Source organism: Thunnus thynnus, chromosome 5, assembly GCF_963924715.1.
Source record: "Thunnus thynnus chromosome 5, fThuThy2.1, whole genome shotgun sequence".
In the NCBI taxonomy this organism is placed as follows: Eukaryota; Metazoa; Chordata; class Actinopteri; order Scombriformes; family Scombridae; genus Thunnus; species Thunnus thynnus.
The window spans coordinates 18351931-18377231 of NC_089521.1; the positions used below are offsets into that span (position 1 = coordinate 18351931).

Sequence of the window (25301 nt, forward strand, 5' to 3'; positions counted from 1 at the left end):
TTGTTGTTGCTCTCCTGAGGCTTGGTTCCCTTGTTATGGACTGCAGATGTTTGATTCTCAGCCAGCTGTTTGCACCCCTATAAAGACTGACTACTTTAATGATTGTAATTACCAGTAACTTCAAGCCACCGGAAAAATAAACCAAATCTTTCAGTCTTAAAATCCCGGTCATCAACTAATCTCTTTCTGTGTATTTATTATCAGAGGGAAGTTAAACATCTTGAAAGTTAAACCTTCATAAAAGTCTGTTTTGACAAAAAGTTTCTGAGTATAATGGACTGTTAGCACTAATCAGACCCTAAAACTTCAATTCTGCTATCAGAGGACGTGGATTTTCATGCTGGGAATGATTTGTGAGCTTGAAATCAATAAATGATTTCATTCACTTTGTTTTTTAAACTTTTTACAACATGTAAAATCACCATCAACACTATCAAAAAAGACGACCAGAACTATACTTCTCAAAAGCTCATCACTAGGGCACTACTCTCCACAGGAACAATATGATATTCTTTCTTTTTGTACCCCGACTACTTGCACCATCAAAAGTACAAAAACATACAAATGTTTTAAGGTATCCTTTTCAACTAATAGGCACCAGCAATATTCCAACAACATTTTTGAACTTGAGAAAAATCCCTTTCAAACCTTTTGCACCTGATTACTAAACATGAGATAGTGCTGAATACTCACTGAAAAAATAAACCTTCTATCACCACACCTACTGCATGCTGTAAGGTGCATGCGCCTTTTATTTCAGCCTTTAACTATCACTACATTGATATTTTTGTTGGATCAAAAAGTACACATCTGGTTTCACAGGGGCCCGTTACTGCCCATCTGTAAAAAATGTTGGTACATTCACTCATACTGTACATTCATTTTTTAACATTTTTACTTCTTCATAGGGATTTTTTTTTTTTTTTACATTTTACATGTTAATTTGTAACATTGCAGATACAGCAACCTGATTAAAGTCTCAAACTGTAATTTAAACATAAACTCCCCGTGGTAAAATAGAACGAATGCTTAAATATTTCTTGCACATTTAACATTTTAAAGTTGCAGTTGCAAGTATTTCTTCAAACAAAGCAAAATTCAAATGTGGTACCATTTACACAGTATGTAGTATTCTATGACTTACTGCAATGTCCAATGTCAAATCACAAAACACGGGCAAGGACAACGTTTTCAGGCCACGACACTGAAAGTACAACAGAACGGATGCAACAAAGTCTCAGAAGGGGCTGATTCATGAACTGAAAACGGGACACTCAGCTTCAATGAACCACATACTGCTCTTCATTTTGATAAACAAACCATGGATTGATTTGTTACTTGTATCTCAAAAATAATAAAACTATCTTGAGTTTGTTAATAAAATGTTTCATATGCATATATTCTAGTGTTATTATAGAAAGAAAAGGTGATGTGCATGCATATTTTAAAGAATATGCCACAGAGTGTTTAAAAAGTCCTTTTAAAGCGAAGTGTTACCAAATAACTTCACATGCCTTCTCCGAAAATATTTCCAGGGTAAATAGAGAGAAGCATAAGATAGCGGGGCGTTGAGACGGGGACGCCTGTTTCTAAAATAGCAGATGCTAATTATACACTTTAGGCAACTGCTAAGGAGGGAGACGCAATGCCAAGTTTGAAGTGTTAGGATTCTGAATGTCGGCTCAGTGTATCTGTGCAGACTCAAGATTCCTCTCAGTCACCTGAGACACACTCAGGCCACAGTAAAGATACTCTGTGGATGTCTTATTTACAGTCAGTCAGATACCTCTGTCCCTATCAAAAGACCCGCTGCCTTGCACTGGTAACACACCTCTAGTTGAGTGCGACCACCTGCTTCTGCCATGCAGACGACCTTTTGTAAACAATCCATAGAACATAAAAACCCCCTCCGGCAGACGTCTAAACACGTGGCTCAGACCAGTCAAACAGATGAAGCCTGGCCTTTTTCATTGCTTGTGACCCTGTTAATGTGGCTGTTCTCAAAATGTCGCTTTTCATTGCCTCCATTCAGCGTGACTTCCACACAAAGAGCACCCCACCAGTTACAATTAGAAAAAGCAGAAATGTCCAGTAGTTGCAAACGATTTACAATTACATTTAGGCTACACATAAGCTTGTGGTGTACTCCAAGCTTTTGAGACTCCAGTAACATAACATGAAAGTGCTAGTTTGATCATTCTCTGCTGCGTGTTTCATTCACAGCTGGCAGAAGTGCTGACAGGTCATTCTATATAAATGAATAACAGTCTAGGAATTACAGCGCTGCGATAAGCCCTCCTGTTTCACATATTAGCTTAATGGAAACACGCCAGATAGCAGCACTCGGCTACTTAGAGTCACTGAGGCTGACAGAAGCACTGAAGACAACTTAGCAACACTAGCGCCTAACTCTCAGCTTCATGTTATCACCTCTATTTCTTCTGTTTGGCTGTGTCATCAAGATGAATCTCAGTTTTATTGTAATCATGTGTTATCACGGCCCTGTCCAACGTGTTGAAACACTGTAATTTTGTGATTCATGTGCTAGTTAAATGTGACAGACAAAAACAAACCTTGCTCACTTCCTCTTTAACGCTTGCTTTCATCTTAGCAGCTATAGATTTATCAGAGTAATGTACAAAAAACTGCACATTTTAAGATAATGTACTCTGCCTTTCCATGCTGAGGCTACATATGGCCTTGTGGCAACCAATAGTTTCCCTTGAAGTGCCGACCTCTTTTCCTTGTATTTTTTTTCCAGCAGGAAGAAACCACATTAAAATCACTGTGAACAAATTAAAAATATTTCACCTTTTAGCAAAACACTGTTGTGCATCTTACAGGTTGTCGGTAGTTGCGTAGTAACAGCAGGGCCATGGTTGGCACTTAATTCAAGCATCTGTTCAGCGCAAACAGCTAAAAGGAAAATCCCAGCAAACAAACTAACTGAGTTCTAAACCAAAACACCTTTCACGGTCAAAACTACTCAGTCAAGGGCTTACTTTGTCCTCACACCACTTCCATTTGTCCTTTGGGTTAGGGTTCATCTCAATCTTAATATAATGCCAAGTCACTGTAAAACACTGATGTGCCATTATTTGTATGAAGTCTTCTTAAGATACACTCTTTAGTAGCTTTAATGTTGTTAAAATCATCATATTCCACATTGTCTGACAGTATCAGCTTGTTACAACTCTTCATTGAAGCTGAATGATGTTTAAACTGAGAGAAATATTAAAACCCAAGCTTTGATGGTGCGCTACCTTTTTCTATTTTGATCACTGATTCATATTTTTGTGGTTGAGCACCCAGTTTTTCCTCTCTGGAATGCACACTCATCGTCGTTTTTTTGGATTCAAACCCCAGCCTCGGTTTTTGTTACGCACATGCCATCAAATGGAAACACTTCATACACATTTCCCCAAACTTTGGAAACTTTGGGATCTCCCCTAGAATTTAAAAATAGGTTTTGGAGGTTTGAACAATGTTTAGCTACACAGCGAGAGCGAGTAATAACTGACGCGCCAGAGTGCCACTGCTTTTTATTAAGGCAATAATGGACTTATCACAAATATTCAACATTCAGGTAACTTATTCTTAGGATGTCCTGAAACATTTTGGATTATCTTTACACTAATTTATCATTTAAAAATGAAATTCCACAAATCCCCTTATTTCAGCCTCCCAACTGTCACCATTTGCTGCTTTTCTTTGTTTTATGTGATCTTAAAATTAATATTTTTAGGTTTTGGAGTGCTGCTTGGACAAAAAAGGCATTTGTTGTCACCTTGGGCTTAGCAATTGTAATGGGTATTCTTCACTATGTTGGGACTTTTCTGACATTTAAAAACCAAATGATTTATGATTGACAGAGGAAACATTCAGAGGAAGTTGCAGCCCTATGTTAAACCTTTCCCAAACTATGGGTTTGTCCTGTAATTCTACTGAACAAAAAACTTTGAATCTAATTTTAAACTTACCATTTTTAATTATACTGAGAAGGTGAATGAGCTGAAAAAAAGGACTAGCTGATGTGGCACAGTGTGACCCGCAATTGAGGTGAGTGACTCATTTTGGCATCGACTTTTTCGGCACGTTGGATGGTGTAAAGTACACCCAGCATATGATCAATCACACTCCTATCAGATGGTCTGGTGTATGGGGGATGATGAGGTTGCTGATCCTGTACTTTGTCTTTTGGGGAAATAATGATGCTGTGATGGCACGACATGACACAACCAAAAACATTACTCCTCCACCTCCGACACAGTAGCTCTCTCGCAAAGCTGGTTTGTGGGATGAGTGCCCTTTGGCAAGCAGGTGATGCCAATGAACAATCCCTGGGGTGTGTTTGTGTGTGAGAGCTTTTCAACCATGTATGTGACTCACCTCTGCCCCTTTTATTACACTGTTGCATACATGCTCATTTTCTCTATGTCATCATCCTGTTACTCACAAGTCGGACTGGAGTTCCCAGCACTGCCTGTCACATGTCCAATGCATCATCATACTGTATGTGTGACTTATCACATCATGCTCTCTGTAGTGAGCTTGCGCTGCATGTGGATTTTTTCCCCTTCAATCCCTGTGTTTATCTTTATGAAGAGACAAATGTTTGTAGCACAAAGTAGTTTTGATTGCCAAACTATTTATTGGATTACCCATTTGTCAAACCAGAGCCAATGGCACAGCTCCAAAGGAAGTAGGCCTGCTTGAAATTCAACAGACAGAGCAAGAGGAACAGCTCGGATGCTCCTCAGGTGGCCCACCATGTCCATGGCAGCAGCTCAACTTTCCTGTAATTCGTACCTCAGGTCCCCCTCCCCCACACATACACACCCCACTACCACATACAGTAGCAACCATGTCTCTGTCCAGCAGCAGGGGAATTTAATCAAGATTTGTTTCATGAAACTTGATTCACCAATCCAACAACATAATTTCTCAAACCTAATGGCATATATTTGTGTGCTGAAATGTTTCAACTAGGGGTAGGCAATATGACCTTACCATGAGGCAATATAAATTTGTCAACCCTAAAAGATTTTTCTATACTCTTTATACTGTGGTAGGTGTACCTTCACGATATTAAAGCTGCAATGACAAGATAAGTTGACCGACAGAAAATAAATTTGATAATGAATCATTTCAAGCAAAAAAGCCAAATATTTGGTGATTCCAGCTTCTCTAAGCTGAGAATTTGCTGCTTTTACTTCTGCTTTACATTATAATAAATGAACTATCTTGGAATTTTTGGACTGTTCGTCCAAACAAGATTTACATTTTTTTATGTAACTTTGGGCTTTTGAGAAATTGTAATGGGTGTTTTTCACTATTTCCCAATGTTTTATAGACCAAAGGATGAATTGATGAATCACTGTCATTTAATAGTTGTCTGTCTGTGTGTGTCAGCCCTGTGATTGACCGGCCACCTGTCCAGAGTGTACCCCGCCTCTCACCCAATGTCAGCTGGGATCGACTCCAGCCCCCACACAACCCTCTAAAGAATAAGTGGATATAGCTAATGGAGGAAAGGATAGATATCACCCATCACGACAGCAGTCAGAGGAATTCTACCCCCACTAGGACCAAAAATGCTCAGAGCAGATTAAAGAAGAGATTTACCACATTTACCTGTCACATATCCGAAATACAGAAAAATGAAAAAGAATATTTACTTTACAAAGAGAATGGTAGAAAAGGTGGTTAAAGTCAAACACAAAGACAAGACAAAGACCACTGCCAATATCTGACACAGTCCCAATGGTTTTATCATCCTCAGTAGGTATTTTCAATACATTTGCAGTACATAATAATACTCCACTGGTGTCGTCACCTTGTCTTTCTGGTGATGCTGACGAAGGTGAAACTGACAAGCGGAACGTTTGCCTTTAGTTTCAGCTGTCTATTAATTACATACGTACATGCTGTGGCTACAAAGCCTATTTTTCAGCAAATGCAGAAGAATAATGGCCTCAAGGATAATATGCTCTGTACTCGCTGTGTCTCTGAGACCAATTACCTTCACTGTAAACATGACCCCTACCCCATGGGGAAATCATAAAATGACCCTAATATTACCACATGGTTTCCCTTGGCTTAATCCAAGCAAGGACTGTTCTGCAGAATACATCCTGATCCCAAAGGACTAATGAGATTGTGATTTAGATAAGTGTTAATTCATCAAGCCAACTACAGCAAAAGAGGTGTGTCATATACTCCCAATCTACACTAGACTGAGAGAAATTACAATACATTGTAACTAAACAGATGAAAGGATGGCATTAAACAAAAGGAAGTAGAAATGAGTGATGATTTAAACCCAGGGAAAATCCTGAGGATTAATAAATTATGACCCCATCTACATGTGGGGCAGACGAGACATAAAATATTAACTTGGCATCTGATATAGAGCAAGAGTTAAGGTAAAGCAACTCCTGAAAACTCAGCAAACCCACTGTGGTCCTGTGCTACAACTACATATCCCGTTAAAAGTCAGTGACGGTGAAGGAAAAGTGTCTGATTAAGCATCTACGTAACGCACCGTAAATCATCTCCTATTTCTGAAGCAGTCAAAAATCTGCATGCAGATAACACCCACTGCATCATTCATCTCGGCTACATGACTGTCTTTGTACATGCCCGGTTTTTGTAGAGTGCGGGGGAAAAAAAAAAAAAAATCAACATATGTTTCAAGTGAGAATTAATTTGATCTATTTTTCTAAAAACAAAAAAAAGTACAACAGAGCTGTGATCTTTAACAAATACTAACAGAAGTGAACAAAAAAATCTCACTCACAATATGCATTTAAAAAAAAAATCACTTCACACCAAAGGTAATTGTAGCGCACCGCAAGACATGCTGAATTACCTCTCAGCCAGCATGGAGATCCGTCTCATCTTTACCATGGAAACCAACATCATACTACAGTACATGCACACACACTGAGGGAGCAATTTCCATGGCATCCAGCGCCGTGGCGACAAGAAGCTTTCAGCGACCAGACCAATTTACTCAGCAGCTAACTGGACACTCACTCAACCCTCTGTCTATCACTCCCTATTTTACTCTCTCTACTCCCTTTTCCCTCTCTTTTACAATGAATTTCTTTTGTCATGAGCCAGAAGAATTACCTTTTATCAGCAGAGGACTTGCAGTGCTCAGTAGGAGTGGCTCTCGGTCGAGTGGTGACAGAGGAAAAGAAGCTCTGCAGGGATCCCGAGAGATGCCCAGGGATGCAGCTGAACCGGCACCGCACGCACGCATCCACCACCACTATCACCACCAGCGAGAGCAGCAGCGGCAGCAGTAGCGAATCAGAAGGGGAGGGGAGAAAATATATAAAAAAAAAAAAAAAAGCAGGAGAGGGGGTTGCTCTATCAGCAGCAGGAGCATTACATCATAGGCTGCCTCTGTGGAAGGGTGGGAGAGGAGTGGACGGAGGAAAGGAGGTGCTCCTTGTAGCAGCACTCTCTCTGTCATTGCTGAGCTCCTTTCAGTGCACGCACAAGTCCAAATTTAATATTGATGATCTGATAACTATAAAATGCCCTCAGTGGTTAGAGCCAGACCTATGAAATAATTACATCAACTGTTTTTAAATCTGTACCGTCTCTGGGGTTTGTTGTCACAATGGATATAATACGATGTACACTATAATGTGGCTTATCCCTTTGGGGCAAAGACTGTGTGTGTGAGTGTGTGTATGCCTATGTCTGTGTGTCCAGGGCATGGCAGTCCACATAATGTCTGTTCTGTGTAGTAATTTGATTGCGTGACCAGTGCTTGCTTACCAGTGCTCACTAAGCATGCTGATATTCAACCTATGAAAAAGGTCAACTGAGATTCCTTGCGGCAGTTGCAAATGGATAGGTACAACTGTCAGGACTTTACATCTGCTCGCAAAGATTACATTTAAACTGGGTTGTCACGACAAATTTTTTCAGAGGGTGATGCTTTGAGCACATCTGGGAAGCAGCATCCGACCATAATGGGTCAGATGTAATGGTCGCCTTTTCCCAATGGTCAGCTGCTAACCACCTACACAGTGGTGAACCACAGACCAACATCACTGACAACAATACTCACAACAATGGTTAGTCAGAACCTCATGATCTAAACACTTCCTGACAAATACAAGCACACGCCCACAAGTATGTACATGCTGTCAAAAGAACACACATTGGTGATCCAGGCTCAACCAAATACTGTACATTCAGTCAAACAGCAGAAAGTGACAGTGTTTCCTTTGCCAGCTACATCAACCGTTGTGTTCACAGTGCAAAAATCTTGTGTCTAATTTGGATTTTCTGACTCACTGTCATTGTACGCAGAGATTGGAAGAAAAATTGACTAAGTAAATCAACTTGAGCAGGAGATCTTTTTTTTTGTAAACAGAAAGCACTTAAACCTGCACATATTTTGATATTATCATTGAAACAAACAAATCCTATGATGTGAAAGGGGTCTCTTGTGGTTTTGTGGAATTATTAACCAAATTTAGACCTCTTCAGAGCTTTTTTAGCTCTTTGCTTTGCTTACATTGGCTTCTTCTTGATCGACAGTGGACGGGATTGTACTTCATTTGTATGTTGCTTTCAATAAAAGTATCTGCAAATAAATACATTGCACCTTTATTGTATGTTTGATTCTCAGCTGTTCTAAAGAATCCCTGTCGGCAGCCATTTCCAGCGCAAACTCTAATGAACCCATTGTATGCAAATTGCTTAGCACATACAAAGCTTGCTGGTGAACATACTAAAGCAAGACCGACCACTTGTTATTATTTGTGTTATTACTACAACTAATAATAATTCCATGTGCAAAATATAATGTATGCAGAGGATCACCAGTTGAAGATTAAGTGAAACAGATTGTAAAGCATTGTGTAAATGGGCTGTAGCTGCGTTCTCTCATATAGTGAGACATTTGTCACAACCCAAACAATTTAGACTAGCTATTAGATAAACAGTTTACGCAAAGATATAGATCTATTGTTCATAGCAAGCAAGCAAAATGTTCAAGTAAATAACGTAGTAAATAATATAAAAAAATCAAACTGTAATATGTTTTGTAGCTCTGCCCAAGTATTAGCTCCTGGTCCAGTTTTAGACTCACCACAGGTAAGAAGACTCTGATGAAGAGTAGATGAACATGATTTGGCCATATTTTTAACAAATCTGCCACTTTAATGGACACTTTGAAATCATTTTCAAAGTGTGATTTCCTTCTCAGCCACAGATTTACAGGTATGGTTTTACAATTCTAGATAGTAATAACCAGCAACGAAACTTAAAAATGATCCATTATTGTCATGCTTTGATGTATATCTTTTGACCCATGGGTTTTCATGACCATCCAGTCAAGACTTCAGACTAAACCTGACAAATGATCGACTTACTATAAGAAAACAAGCTTTTAACCTGAGCTTGAAGGACAGCTGCCACAGCACGTTTTGGCAGTCAAGTCCAAATGAAGGTTACCAGTTAAAACTGCAGTGAGGATGACACAGCTTGCCCTGGAGGGCGGCAATGACAGACCACAGAGACCTCTAATTTAAGGCCTGATGGCCGGCTAAAGAATGGAGCCTGGCCCATATAATGTCCATGGACAACTTACATCTGCCATCTGTAGTCTGTGCTCTGTCATGTTCCCTGTACAAATGGAAACTGAAAAAGTTGTTGTATTGTGTATGCTGAAAAAATAAATAGGCCTAAAACTTAAAAAAAAAAGTATTGAATCCAAGTGTTGTTTTGTTCACAGTCCAGCTAACTCAGAATAGAGATCCACCATCATAACTTTCAGATGTGACCTTCACAAAAACAGTAACAATATCATCTCAGTTACAATACACCCCGATAGAGGGAGAAAATAAAGGAGCACTGTATGCACGGCAAAGACCTTAATAAGTGTGACAGTGAAGGCAACAAAATCAGTCCAACTGCTCTTTTGTCCGTCTCTCATTTTTAAAATGGAGCATAAAACATTCCCAGCATGCCAAGTATTGTAGGATGATTGGAATGCGGACTGTACTCGGACAATGTAGTGTGATTTTCAGTGTGTGTGACACTATTCAGCGGATGACGCCTGAGGAAGGAGGGTACCCCAGAATGTAAACAGTAAAATGGAGCTGACCTTTGCTAACACAAATTGGCTGAACCCCTGACAACCGCAGGGGACAACAGCCTTGAGATATTATTGCGGCAGCACACAGACCATCATTCTACTTCCCCAATGAAAAAAAAAGCTTCTTTCCCAAAGAGCTGCTCTGATTCAAAGTTGCAAATGGATTCAAGTACTTTATTGCAAAAGAAGAAAACAATGGCAGTATTGTAAGACAAGGGTGTGACCTTGACTATCATACTTTCAAAGAATACAAAAAGCTATTTCTGCGGTTTTAAATAAAAACGACAAAAGACACACTGAATGTAGGCATTACAACACAAAACTGGATGTGAAATTTTGAACCACTAACTATGATATCAGATAAAAAACACAGATGTGGCAACACTTTGATTGATGTGCCCATTACAACATGTTCATTATCTCTGAAAAATTCCTCACCACAGCTCCATGGAATGCATTTAGGATACATTTTTATGATTCATTTATTCAATCTGAAGCATTGTTATGCTACCAATACAAGCACTGACTGAAAATTCAAAAAAAAAAATCATAATGGCTAAACTCTTTTGGGCTAAATGGTTCAACACTTTTACTACTTCTAGAATCTATAGTACTACCACTTATATTAGTAATAAAAATAGTGTCAAACAATACTTAGAAATATAACAAAATATAAACAAAATAAAGAATACAAAACTGAAAATTTAACAAAAACATGAAATGCTCAAAAATTAACCACTTATGAACGTTGAAATGTTTACGCCCATGCCTAAAAGTCTTCTCAAAAGCCACAGAGGCAATCTATTTCCATAATCCAATTTGAGAAAACATGCCCTAAAGGGTTAGGTGTCAGTGAATTATTCAGATTTAACACATGCAGGAAGAAGTAGTCAACTGTGATACATGGTGTTGATTGAACATACAGCAGCAGCATCCTCGATCCCCTCCCCCCACCCCTTCCCCAACCCTGGAGACTACTTCTGAAATTAAAAGGTCAAAGGTTATTGACTGTCACCCTCTGTAGACACTGAAGATCAGCAGGGACAATCAACCATCATGGCATACAAATTACCATTGTGTGTCGCACGCAGTAGAGGGTCTAGAGTGATATTAGTATTAGCGCAGCACGCCAAGCCTGAAACACATGCTTTTTGCAGGAAAAAACTACGACATTTAAGGTGAAACGGTTAATGCAATGCACAGATATACCCCAATATTTCATGATATCAATCAGAACAGCCAGATTAATACTTTGCACTACTACTGGTCTTGCACATGGAAACTACAGATATTAATTAATGCTCACATATAACATGGGTATCTTTTTATAGCCTACAATTTCTGATGATTTACAAAAGACAAAAATACTTTTTCTTTAAAAGGTCAATAAACTGATGAAATTATTTCTCATATTTGCATAAAACTGAGTGATCCATACAATAATGTAATCAGCAAATCATGTCAAATGTTGCCCTTTTGTAATTTTTGTGACTTTTGATAAACTACTGTTACTGTAGCTTTCCTTCAGACTCTAATCAGTTTGTTCTATCAACCACAGATAATAAATGTTGGCTGTCTGAGCAGCTGATTTCACTCACCTCTGTGAATAAACGTTTTCTTTTGTAAAACCCCCGTCTTTCTTGTTAACTCTGACTACATCAATGTGCACATCACTACACCTCCTAGCTTACAACCATCACGCTATTGCCTTATACGTTTTACAAAGGAATATTAAGTGGAGTGTTGATTCTTATTGGGAATGGTAGTACCAGCAAGGGTGTCATTTGATATACAAATATTGCTTATCGGAACTTTATTTCTAGCCTCTAACTTATATAAGGCAGTGAAGCCCGTGCAGATGCTGCCATCAGTAAAAAGAAGAAAAGAAGAGCTGCAGTTGCATCTTATTACTATGTCTTGGAATAGTCTTCTTAATCCTCTAGCATATAGCGCTTACAGCTGAGAGATAACGGAGCCCCGCCCTTGGCACCCTTCTCCAGGATCTCAGGGGCTCTGGCACAGCTGCTCCGATAAAGCTCTGGTACAATGTAGGACATTCACAGTCCCATCATGCCACTCTTTGGTATTTGACCATGCGTTTTATTGAGACTGACTACAGACAGCAAACTATAAACATGAATATTTTGCTGTCCTTACCCAACGAGAGCTCCGAAGTTAGTGATGGATGTCACTGGGTGTTTTCATTTCCTAATATAGTTTGCTTTGGTCAGCAGACATAGTTGAAACAGGTGTATTATTATGAGGATACAGGGCTAAGGGAGGGAATGGCACACTTATATGGCTCTTGACCTTGTTGCATTTTTGTTTGTCTATAATTATAATTTTGCCATAAACATGTGGACAGTTTCTTATTTGTATTGGGGGATAGCAGTGATATGTGGAGCATTGCCTCCTCCATATGAATGAATTTACACCCATTATGGATCAACTTTCTGGAAACCCCTGATATTAGTGTAATGCTACATGAATTGCAGATCTGTCCTCTCTGATGCTGAGTCAAAAGGCTACAGGTATCTACTTTGTGCTCCTCTGTTACAGCACTGCCTAACTAGTCACCTTGTTTACTGACTCTCTCTGCAGTATCATGTTCTACGTTACCTCGGCAACACTGCGATTATGTTCGCCTCTCCATTCACGTCCCACTCTCGTCCCCCCAAGAAACACTCTTCTTGTCACCACACTGAGTTGACAAAGCAGGCATATTACAATAAGCATTGTTAGGCTGATCTAAAGAAAGCCAAGAGCCCCTCGGCAAGGTGAAACAGGCAACATCAAACAGATCACCATGTTTATGGATTTGAAAAAAGATATGGAAATTTAAAAGACTTTTTTTTAAGCCATGTGACTGAGTAGAGAAGAGTTCCTTTAAATAAAAGTGAATGTGAATTTTACTGGAATGTTATTTCTCTCTCCTGACCATTTGATCATCACGATGCAGCAGATAGAAATGTCAAAAATAATTTAAATATAACATTTGTATAAATTCCCTTTACTATATTGGAATATTAATACACTCTTGTATATTAATATACAACATTTAGAGGTAAAACCACCCAATTTAGTGAATTTCATCCTTATTATCATTAGAGCAGAGGTTGATAAGAGCAAAAGCTCTTCCAAAATCAGGTGGAATTTTACAATTTAATTGCGAGACATCATTCAAATCAGGTTTTAAATTAGCATGCACAATTAATTTCGTTTCTGCCTTTAACATTTAGTGTCAACATGTCAGCACTAGCAAATGTGAAAATGGATTGCCACAATTTCAACTGATCTAATTACACTGTCAGAAACTGTTGTTATGTCTACAGGTAATGTGAATCTAATAGGATAAGTTATAGCTAATTGTATCTGTCCATCGTATCTGTCTTTGTATTAAGTAAAATCAGTAATATAAAATCAGCATCAGATGGTCATCTGACACTGACCGCTAAGCTGCTTTCACAGTTGTTTTTGTCCAAACTAGGAACCAACAACAGATGACCTCCAGGTTAAATATTCCCTAAGATTAAATAGTCCTACTCCACATTCAGAGTCAACCCTCCTTCACAAACTACACATTATTCTGTTTTTCTGTCTCTGTCTAAGATGAGACATTTGAGCAATGGTAATTTGAAGGCTCAACTTAAAAAGTAAGTATGTCAGGAGCACAGTGAACTGTAAGCACACTGCTAGTCTGCTTATTTGCTGCAAGCGTCTGTCTGCCGCACTTCTAATGACAGGGTAGGAATCCAATAAAACAGCAAATCTGCGTCCTCGACTTTAAGTTGAAGATCACAGCAGGCGTGCTTCTGATCAACACCTAAGAGGATTCCTCTGTTCTCTGTCCATTTAAACAGTTCCAGTTTAGCTACAGTATAATTTACACAACAACCCCCTAAAACAGCTGATCATCTGAGGATATAATTACAAATTTCACAGTTAGTCTTATTAAGTTAATCTTATCTAATGTATAGATTCATGCATTTCAAATGTCAAATTTGTCAAGTGAATTTACACCTTCCAATATTTCATTTTAGCAATATTCATTTTATTTATCCAGATAAGAACAGTACAGATTATCGCAGTGTAAAATAAAGGCCATATTACACTAAGTAATAACTGTAGAGTCTTCTATAGGCCTTCTATATATAAATATTAAACCCCAGTGATCCACTTTAATGAAATGAGTTGAGACAAACACTCAAGCTGAATGTTGAGACAGACTGCTATAATAATACAGTATATGCAGCAGAGGACTGTGCAGAGGGCTTCAATAAGCTTCAGAGTGGCTTCATCATCAGTCCACCCTGAGTCATTTCATGAAATATTTAGGATGTGATGCATGCTAACAGTGGTGCAGGCACAAGTACATACTTCAGTCACATCAGGTAGATGAGAGTCGCATTTGAGGAGAAATAAAAGGTATGTTTCACATTACTGGTTTCTGTTGAGTGGCATATTTTTGAGAAGTCAACAATTTCAGAAATTAAAATAAAACCTATTTTAACTACAGTGCAAGGTAAAAAAAATATAGTTTTATTAAAAATATAGCTAATCAATTGGTACAGATAGATCTAGGTAATAGACTAAAGAGAATACAATTGGAAAGGTTTAGAGGGGAATAATTATTATTATAATAATTATATGTCTGTCACTTCATTTAAAAATGTTGCTCAATCTTATTTTGGTTTGCAAAAGAGATCTGATCATAGGTCAATGTAAAACATTTTTTTTATTTGTAATAATTTCTAAGTAAACATAATATTGACTTTTTACATCATTAAGGTTTTTTATCTGTTTACAGAAAGAGTTATGAAAATGTATCATGTAATCCTTTCTGTCCTCTCTGGCCCACAAAGAAATAGCATAGTTCAATAATAACAAAAAACTAAAGGATTGTCAGAATTGTCATATATGCTTTAATTTGTTAGCTTCAAGCTGACTTCTAGTTTTCTAAATTTTGTCATACGCAGGATTGTTTTTACTGTCTGGATACATCACACTAGAGACCACAGGGACTAGAAAGATAGAATTTTAATGCATCAGGAGACTGATAAGATATTATCCTGACATTCACTGTAACTAGTATAAGCTCCTAAATGAAAATAGTTCCATGTAGAATTCACACACCTACGTAATTTCAAGACAGTCGTTCTAGAGCAGGGCTGCCCACTTTGGGGCCCGCAAGCCACATTTGGCCCACGCTCCCTTTGTTTTGGGCCACCATGGCATTTGACAAGGTCATGTTTATTCTCTTCTTATTTTGAAAGTGACGTAAAATCTTAATTTTTACCGTTTTACGGCAATGTACTTCACAGTGCTGTGAAGCTTCCCTATTAAATTATATAAGTCTTATCTATGAAGAATTACAGTATTCTCTGTCTTTCACCTCTGTTTTTCATTTTTAATATTTTGTTTCAATATAATTTTTACACAACAATAGAAGGGAGTGATAATCATAAAATATTGCTCATCTGAATCATAGAGGGTATTTTAATATTGTTATTTGTTAAGCAATGCTCACGTGCGGTGCATGTATCTTACGTCGCTGGCTTTGAGTCAGTTAGTCAAGATAGAGCGACCAAGACAGTGGCACACTGATAAAAGGGAAATTTAGAAAAATTGGCGAGATGACTATATTTTACAGAAATAAATTCAGCAGCAGCAGTTTATCTCATTTGCACACAGAGAAGAGAGAGAGAGGCTGTTTTGAAGGAACATAAAATCCGTCACCAATACAAAATCAAACATTCCCTTGCTTTTTTCAAAGTACAGCAGCGTGGACCATAAGAAGACAGCAAGTGACCTGCTAGCTAAACTTAACTCTCAGCAGCGTACTTTGTTGCAGCCGTCATCAGCACAAGAGAATGCAACCCGCGCAAGTTATCAGATGTCCACACTGATTACAAAGAGTGGACAAGCTTTTTCATGTGAAGACTTTGTGAAACAGTGCCTGACTGTGGCTGCTGAAACTGTGTACCCTAATCAGACGCAGGCTCTCTCCCAAATCAGCTTGTCCTAGAACACCGTTATCCGCTCCATCAAGGACATGGTTCAAGACATCTGTGAGCAAATCAGAGATAAAGCAAGTGGATGTTCCACCTTTTCCAGCTTGTGACAAGAGCACTGATATATCCGAATCTGCACAGTTGTTGGTGTTTTTGCGTGGAGTCGGTGAACATTTTGAAGTCTTGCAAGAGCTGGCTAGTATCGAGACACTTTCAGGTACGACAAAAGGAGTGGATATTTTTTTGGCAGTGAATAAGAGTTCTGGAAAAGAACAATCTGAAGTGGGCGAATCTGACTGGCATTACAACTGATGGAGCCCCGGCAATGGGAGAGAAGAAATCTTGCTACGCTGGTGTCAGAGAAAGTCCATCAATGTGGGAGGAAAAGTTTTAAAATACCAGTGTATTTTACACCAAGAACAGCTGTGTGCCAAATCAGTCGGGCCTAAGAATGTGATGCATGATGTTGTCTCTATTGTCAACGATACATGTTCCAAGGCGCTTTCTCACCGTCAGTTCAAGGCTCTGCTGGATGAGATGGATGCACAGTATGGTGATGTGCTGTACCACCAGAAGATGAGATGGCTGAGCTGAGGGAAAGTCATTTTTTTGAGCTGCGTGATGAGAACAGGGTGTTTCAAGCAAGAAAGGAAGGTAACATTCAAGTGCCCACGGATAAGCGATGTATTGTCGACCTGGCTTTTCTGCTGGACGTCAAAGAGCTGCTCAATGTTTTGAATCTTCAGCTCCAAGGGAAGGACTAGATAATAAGCTAACTGTTTGATCACATCAGAGCCTTCAAGCAGAAACTACTACTGCTCAGCAGACGTCTCTCAGCAGGCGTACTTATAACATTCAAATGATCACAAAAAATAATATAACGTGAAGTAATTATTAAGTATAAATATTATTAATTGTACTTAGTATGCATCTAATTGTGGGGCCTTTTGTATTTTTGTTAATCAAGCTTTAAGTATTTTATTATCTATAATAAATTACCATAGTTTAATTTACTCCTAGCCAGTTTTCCCCCCTCAGCTTTTGCATGCTTATGTTTTTTATGCCCATAATTCTTACACTGTTCTTCTCTTTTTCTCGTCTCTACATTCAGGATATTTGGCCCATTTCCTCAGTCTAAGAGAGATAGGCTTGATGAAGAGAATGCACCCAAATATATATTCTCAACAATCTTGTGCTGTAGTTTGACAGACGCTTTGAAGAGACAATGCAACAGTCTTTGAGCTATTTGCTCAGCCCTTTGCTGTTAATGTGGAACACAGTCAGTGAGGTGCTTCAAATGGAACGAATTGAACTCCAGTCTGATTCACAACTAGGGATGTCAGTTTCAGTTAACTTTGCTCTCAATAGACCACCACCCATAAACTGGTAACTAACCAGTTAATTTTTAAGAAAAGTTGTGATGTAGCTTTTGTTTGCGTGAGCTGTCCAGCAGTCAGTGGTCAGAGCTAGCTTGTCTGCGCTGGTTAGTTTGACTTTTAGTTCATCCCTCTTCACCTCAAAGTGTTTCCAAGTCACAGTAGGTCTTGATGGCATAACATACTCAGGCTTGAGGTACCGAACTAGCTTTTTCAATCCCTCACCTTCTACCACACTGATTGGCAGCATATCGGTCATTCGGCACACCAACTGGGTGATGGTGATGGTCTAACAACAAAGTAACACCTAAGTTGTTATTACAGATAGACCATGGGATTAGCATGCTAGGCTAACAGTCCGTCAGCTGTGTAACTTTATAATCTGCACCGTGAAGTCTTTTAGAGCACACAAACATTGTAAACACACCTGTCACCTGCCCAGTATGGTGCTGTTAAACTGGAGACACCACAGCTACACCTAACTTTTATGCAGTCATGGGCTACACACAGCACGGCACGGCTATACTAATGTTGCACAATATAATATATAATAATGATGCTAGCCATGGTAACTAGCAGCTAACCACCATACAGGTTGGTAAAATGGATCCGTCACATCTCTTTGAATCTGTAAGTTGGTGCTCCTGTCAGTGTTGGAGCCTGAATGTGAGACGCTTCAGTCAGTAAATGTGTTTTTAAAACTTATTTCGGGGCTGTGCTCAATCTCAGTCCTGGAAAGTACCGAAATTTGGCACCAGTTGAACTAATGTGAATAACGTGAAGTAACAAGTTCAGTACCCAACCCTAGTATGAAAAATAACCTTTAGACCAACATGCATAACAGTTTAAAAAATATTCTCGGCGGTTATGGTTAACCGTTAACATCTCTATTCACAACTCTAAAACAAATTCAGAGCTCTTCCCTTACTGGACTTCTACAGATGTGTTCCAGCAGACAGGTATGTGAAGATCTGCAAACACGCACAGGTAACACTGTCCCTCTTTGGAAGAACCTAACTTTGTGAGCAGGCTTTCAGTCTGATGAATCTAAACAAGTGTAAGCTGAGAAACTCACTGACTCTCACCACCATGACATTCTCACTCTGTCAGTAAGTCAGCTGGAGCCTAATGTTGAAAGACTTTTGAAAAACAAAGACAAGCTTCATGTCTCCCACCGATATTGCGAGTGATGAATGACTGTAAAAGGCACTGAAGAATGTCATACAAGGTCCATAATATGGGAGCATTTTGTGATGATGTGTGACTTAACATTGCTGAATGTAAACTTAATATCCAATAGGCTTACTGATTTGTTATTCAGTGTTGTCACTATGATGTTTAACTTTATATTTTTGTGAATTTTTCAAACTGAAGTAAAATTCCCACTCTTGATGACAAAGGTGGATAACACAGCTGTTTTCAACTTAATTTTCTAAAGCATCTTGAGCTGCATGCACTTTCTGTCAGAAAGGTGTCTTTCCTTTTAAATATGTTTATGCTCCCAAAAAGAAGCATTTATGTTTTTGACAATCATCTCTCCAAATGAATAAAGTTACTGTAAAGCAGAGTAGCGTTTTTATTATTTTGAAATTTTATTTTAGACTTAGAATGTTAATTTTCTATAAAATATAATACATTTTAATGTTATGTACTTTCACATAACATCAACATTTATTTTTGGCCCATGGCCCTCCGTCCACATTTAGTTTGTGGACCTTCATAGTAAATAATTTGGACACTTCTGTTCTGAATAACAGATTTAGAAAGTAGGCCCTACTCCCATAACACATTCATGAGCTGGAAATCACATGATATAAATAAAGAACTCTATTACCAAACAATAACAACCTAAAAAAAAAAGAAAAAGCTAAAAATTAAAAAAAATATATACATATTATTTTGTGAGCTTTTGGAAAATTGTCCACAGCTTCTCCCATTATTTTTTCCACATTTTTTTTCCACATTCCTGAAGTTTGACTCTGTTGACTCACTGTTTAAAGGGCACATAGAAACAAACAGTAGTCCTCAGTTTACTGAAGTTAAGCCAGACACTTAGTTGAATTATGCAGTGTGTGCAAACTTTAGTCCCATGCCAGGCCTAATAATACGCTGACCGGAGCATGCAGGGCTCAGCCAATACACCAGTTGAGGCCTCCATTTCTGTGCCTCACCCAGAAATCCTCTCAGGTCACTCCTCTCTGCAGGCCGCTAAACTTAGCTCAGCCCAGAAACAGACCAGATCAGAGGATGTCTGCCTTCTGCTGGGTCGCGTGGCTTTGCCTCAAAGTGCAAAGATATGTGACAACTGCTTACATTCTCAGGCAATACCATGGACAGCATCGAACCGCAACTACTATTTAAATCCCCACGAGTATGAGCAGTAGCCAAGACCTCTAGATGACAGGAAACAAGGAGAGAATACTGTGTCAGTGACTAAGGGTTGAGGAATTACATAATTATTAAAGACTGTTTTTTTTATTTATTTTTAACCATAACATGGTTGACAAGGCACATGAATCTTCAAGAGCTAAGTTCACATCAGTCAGTGAGGGTGAAATTCTTCATTTCTCTACAGATGTGCGTATCAAATTTGGTCATGGTCAAATGGTCAAAGTTGAAGAGGCTGCAGAACAAAATTTTCTATAGTAATTTTACTCTTTTTTCATTTAATTTGGTGTCAGTAAAACATAACTTTGTGTGTTTCACAATGTATTTCAATACCCATAAAATTGACGGTAATGGTTTTGGATCCTAGCCCAAACAAACAATCCCCCAGTTAGCCCAACTCTTGTCAACTCAGAATAATTTTCAGAGTAATAAGTTTCAGAGAGGCAATCGCTGTGGAATGAATAACTACAGAGGCTCCAATTACACAGGTCTGTCTGTCCGTGGTGGACAAGTCAAACCATGTGTGGACAACATCCTCTTATTATTGCCACCACCTTGAACAAGTCATTCTTGTTTTATCCCATGAGGAAATACAATATAATAACCTTCTAGGCTAGCTTGGATACCTGATCAATACTAAACAGACCAATTGCTACAAGAGGAAGTTGTCAAACACAGTTTCCAAGATTCATTTCTGGGTCATGCTGAGGCCGGAAGACAGTTTCAACAGTTTCAAAGTTTGCCAGCACTAGCTCTCTGAGGTCAGCCCTAACCCACAAATGAATGGGCTTTTGCATGCTGTCTGACTGGTGTTTGACATTGATCCTGCCATTCTAATTAATAAAGAATCACGTAACCATCTGCAGGGAACTTTGAAGGTTGATGTGTGTTGAACAGAATTGATGACTCTGTAGTCGAGTGGACAGATTTTTTGGCACACGACACAGGATGGGAGGACATGTGCACTGCATAAACAATGTGCTGGAATATCAATGGTGTTAACCCGGTGTATCATCATCATCAATGTAGCATCAGTATCTGGCTCTGCCAAGCTCCAAGATCAATTTGTGTGCAGCAACAAATAGAACTGCCATGCAAAAGTGATTTCAGAAGGTGGAACTTGGTGGACAAATATTTTGAGATATTTGCAATTGTTCCTCTTTACAGACTCAATTCACTCTCTGTTTTGCATTAACATGACTGGAGGAGAAAAAGGACTTTGCTATAAGGAAATGCTCAGTGCTCAAGTACGTTTTAGAGCGATGTCTTTACCTCAGTTCAGCAACAGCGAGATTCAAAAGCTTATCTGTACTTGATGAATGTCAGTAAATCAAGTAAGCAAGCTTTATTTATATAGTGAACAGTTCTTCATGATCACAATGTCTACATGCTATATGAACATTTATTCTTCCAGAAGTGATTTCCAAAGTGTTAGATTTACAATTCCTGTCAGCTGTAAAGTGCACTGCGTGAACTTGCCAAGGGCATTAACATTGCCATGACGACCGGCACTCTGTATACCCAGGTCTAAGTCAGGAAGCCCTACATTATGGCTTAAGAGAGCAAACACTGTTTTTAGTTCTTAACTGAGTGACCAATTAATCACAATTACTGACTCAGCAGAAATAAGACGCACCTGAATCCCAGATTAAACAAAAACAATGTCAGGTCTGTTCAGCCATGCTAACATACTGTTCTATTCACTGATGTGTGGCTACAGGAAATAGACAGAGAAGGGAAATGCTGTACCTTTTCCTTCGCATTTATACCTAGACTGAGCTGCAAAAAGCACTGCATGGCCTTAGTCTGACCTCTCAGTGCTTTTTAAAATAGAAGTACTCTCTCTCAGACAAAACATTTGCGACAAATGGGGCAGTTCATAGTCCTGGAACACAGCTGAGAGGTTACAGAGAGGAAAAGCAAGCTCGTTAGCATCCAGTAGAAAAACACAGAAATACATTAGCAACAGTATCACTAAGAGAAGACACAAGTTAAAGGATAAGGCTGGCATTTTTCTATACTTTTCTTATTGTCAACAAACAACCGTCAAACAAACTACCGCAACCATTGCCTTCGGGGTGAAGGAACATGTCACCCACTACAACAGTGTGGTTCACTGACACGTTTTTGACAACAACGGAGGTGTACGACACAGAGGGTTACTATATATCAAATAAGTCCAGCTGTAGTCATGTCATCACATATAAGTCATGTCATGCCTGCAAGACATCTTGGGTGCAAGCATGTACAATACAAACTGTAACATATCAAGCTAGAAATAGCCCAGTGCCTAGGAGATTGAAAACAGCTCATCAGATGAACGCTACAGTATTTGACACAGAGACAGAGAAAGACCTGGTGCATGTTGTGATCTAGCCTGGTCAGTGTAGTTTCTGACCATCTGTTGCAGAGGGCCCTTGTGATATTAGCACCTCCTATGTATATTGCCTCTGGTGTTGCTAAAATCACCCTATGATGAATCCTTTGAATATATATATTTTGACAACACAGGACTCAACCTGCTAGGATTAGTTCTGACGTCTGTCAACAGCCTGCAGAGATGATTTCAGGGGGTTCCTTTTTTTAAATAATTTTAGCACCTCTCACACTCAGTCCTACAGGCCCACAGATGTTGCCGCGCTATAGCGCAATTACAGATCCATGCACGCACACTTACCCCTATTCATAAACCAGTTCTCCTTTCTCAAGGTTAAAAATAATCCACGTCTATAAGTGGTGGAACCTAACCAAATATTACTTATACCTTTCAATGTAACACAGTCCAACACACCACAAACTACATTGTCCATCCAGTTGACTCAACACCTCTATCACACAATACCTGATCATTATAGGCGTCACAAAGATAAGATCAGGATTTTAAGAATTGTATGCATTAAAACTAGGGCTCATTATGATTGGTTTTACTTTTCAAAAAACAAATTTTTTCAGTATTCATTTTGAATATTAAAAATTTGGAAAATCAATTTAAAAAACTAAAGCCTTGATTTCATTTCAAAGAGTATGCAATGGTAGAAAACCTCTATCAATCTGGATATACTGTAAGTAACACATTCATTGTACGTGTGGAGGAAGTATTCTAGTTTCAGTCTGATCCACTATCCAATTCTGAACCCTGTCCATGGTGAATCAGTCTATCATTGTTTCCCTAAAATGGGTACAAAGTCACTGCAAAGACTCAAAGACTGGAAACAATTCTGCAACATACAGTATTTCTAATATTACATCATAAATGGGAGTACTATATTGCCATGTCCACACATTGTTACGTGCCCCATCTCGCTAATTTGTTTTGTAATCTCAGGTACAACTTGACAACTTGTCATGTGAGAAGATGGTGAAGTATGAGTTACTGGCAAAGCTTTGATGATACCACATCTATCACTGAAGTGTCAGTCAAGCTGAAAAACCTCCACAAAGTGCATTCACTGTACTACAAAAGGCCATGCACAGATCCAGCTGCATGATATGATAGGGGTTATAATGACAACTCCGTTGCCTTTAAAAGAAAAGCTGAGACAGCCATAAAGCCAAATCTGCTTCTTGCAGCTTCAACAGCTACGGGTATGGTCTGTTTTCTTTGAGTCCATAAATAAAGAACAGGTGTTTGAGCATTTTTGTTCCTGGGTATAACAGTGGAACAATAATAACTATGATAAAATCAAAGTAACCACATAAGGAAGCTTCCAAACAAATTTCAAACTTTTAGGATCATCCATGACACGATGTAAATAATACACAATATTTACAGCACAGCATAGAAGAATCCTACTTCAAAGCTAAAATGTTTATGAAACTATCATTCCACAACTTAACCAAGAAGATATGAATGAAAACATCTTCGTCTTTAGAAATATCATCACTGAATTATATATACTGCAAGGTAACCTGTAATTACAATTTAAAGAAAGCTCAGCTTTTCAGTTGAGTAGCCTAATTAAAGATCCAGTGTGTAGGATTTAGTGGCATCTAGCAGAGACGCTGCAGATTGCAACCAATTGAATAGCCCTCCCCTCCCCCTCCACTTCCAAGCATGAAGGAGAATCTATGGTGACCACGACACTCGCAAAAAAAGCGAGTGGCCCTCTCTGGAGCCAGTGTTTGGTTTGTCCATTCTGGGCTACTGTAGAAACATGGCAGTGCAACATGATGGCCTCCGTGGAAGATATAAATATGTAGATATAAAGGGCTCATTCTAAGGTAACGAAAACACAACGATTCTTATTTTCAAGGGATTATACACTAATTAAAACATACTTAAGAATATTATATTCTATTTCGACCAAGTCCATTCCACTAGATGCAGACTGCACCTTTAAATTGAATGTTATAGACATTTAAAAGACATTTAACCTACTACTTGACTCATCTAAAGATGGAGTAAAAGAGAGACAGAGCGCAAGAGAGAGCAAGTGCAGAGAGAACTGAAAGTGAAACGGAACTTCATCCGGTAATTATGTAATGTGGTTTTGATTTTTGTAATCCTGTATAATTTAATGATTAACCAGTAATGTGTAAAGAACTGCTGTCACAAGACTCGCGACCTTGTGAACAGTCATGTCATGGTTTAACTTGTGGCAGCAGTCTCATATGATGTGTCACACACAGGTGGAACAAATGTTCAGAGGACCTGTGTCAAAACTCAAATATCAAAGTACTTAACACTGTGTGTTGCTGTGTAACGTGTATTCAATCAAATGGCCCTTTCTTCTTGTGTCCTTAGGCTACTATAGAAAGTCAAAAGACTGATCTGATATTTCCCTGAGAAAACAAAATATCATCCTGTTGTCTTAATTTCATTACACTTTTTCTACCATAGCAAGGGGCCATAACAACTTTAAAAATACTGGATGAATAACAATGACTACAAAAAGAAAACAGGGATTTTACGAAGGATTTACACATGACAAAAACTGAAACTGATATGTTCTGGGGTAACTGAATAGCTTATCAAAGACAAGAATTAGGCCTGCAGCACAACATCACACATAGCACCTAAGCCTATTGACTATCTGTAGCCTGAAGGGGCCTTGTGAAGGAGTTTCAGTCAGAATCAGAGTACAAAGTACAACCAAAGTACAAGACACTTGGAGATATTTGCCTTTAGTCTCTGGTTGTGGATTTTGGATACAACACATATCCACTTACAGGGCTGTATTCAGATCAAACAAAATAGTTTCTGTTTGACCAGATTTCAGGCACACTCAAACTGGCCAAAGAAAAGGGAGTAGAAATATGTCCTGATACAGGTTAAGTGCTTGCCTTGTACAAATGTTGAGCCCAAAAAATTTCAACCACATCTTTGAAGTTCCCAGACCTGCCTGTCTTTTTGTGGTCCATTAAGTAACACAAAGTGTAACCAACACTGCCCTTGACATG

General features: G+C 38.7%; 1 protein-coding gene across 5 annotated transcripts in view; it reads right to left on the reverse strand.

Annotated features, from left to right (window-relative positions):
* Positions 1-25301, reverse strand: part of sema4ba (sema domain, immunoglobulin domain (Ig), transmembrane domain (TM) and short cytoplasmic domain, (semaphorin) 4Ba) — an 82966-nt gene that overhangs the window by 45408 nt on the left and 12257 nt on the right. The window contains exon 2 of one of the 5 annotated variants that reach the window (XM_067589725.1): positions 7135-7276. The exons of 3 other annotated variants lie outside the window; for them this stretch is intronic. The gene's annotated coding sequence lies outside the window, so the exon portion shown is untranslated. Of the gene's footprint in view, positions 1-7134; positions 7391-25301 lie in introns of those variants that run through there. One more of the 5 variants, XM_067589724.1, reaches the window with a different exon arrangement.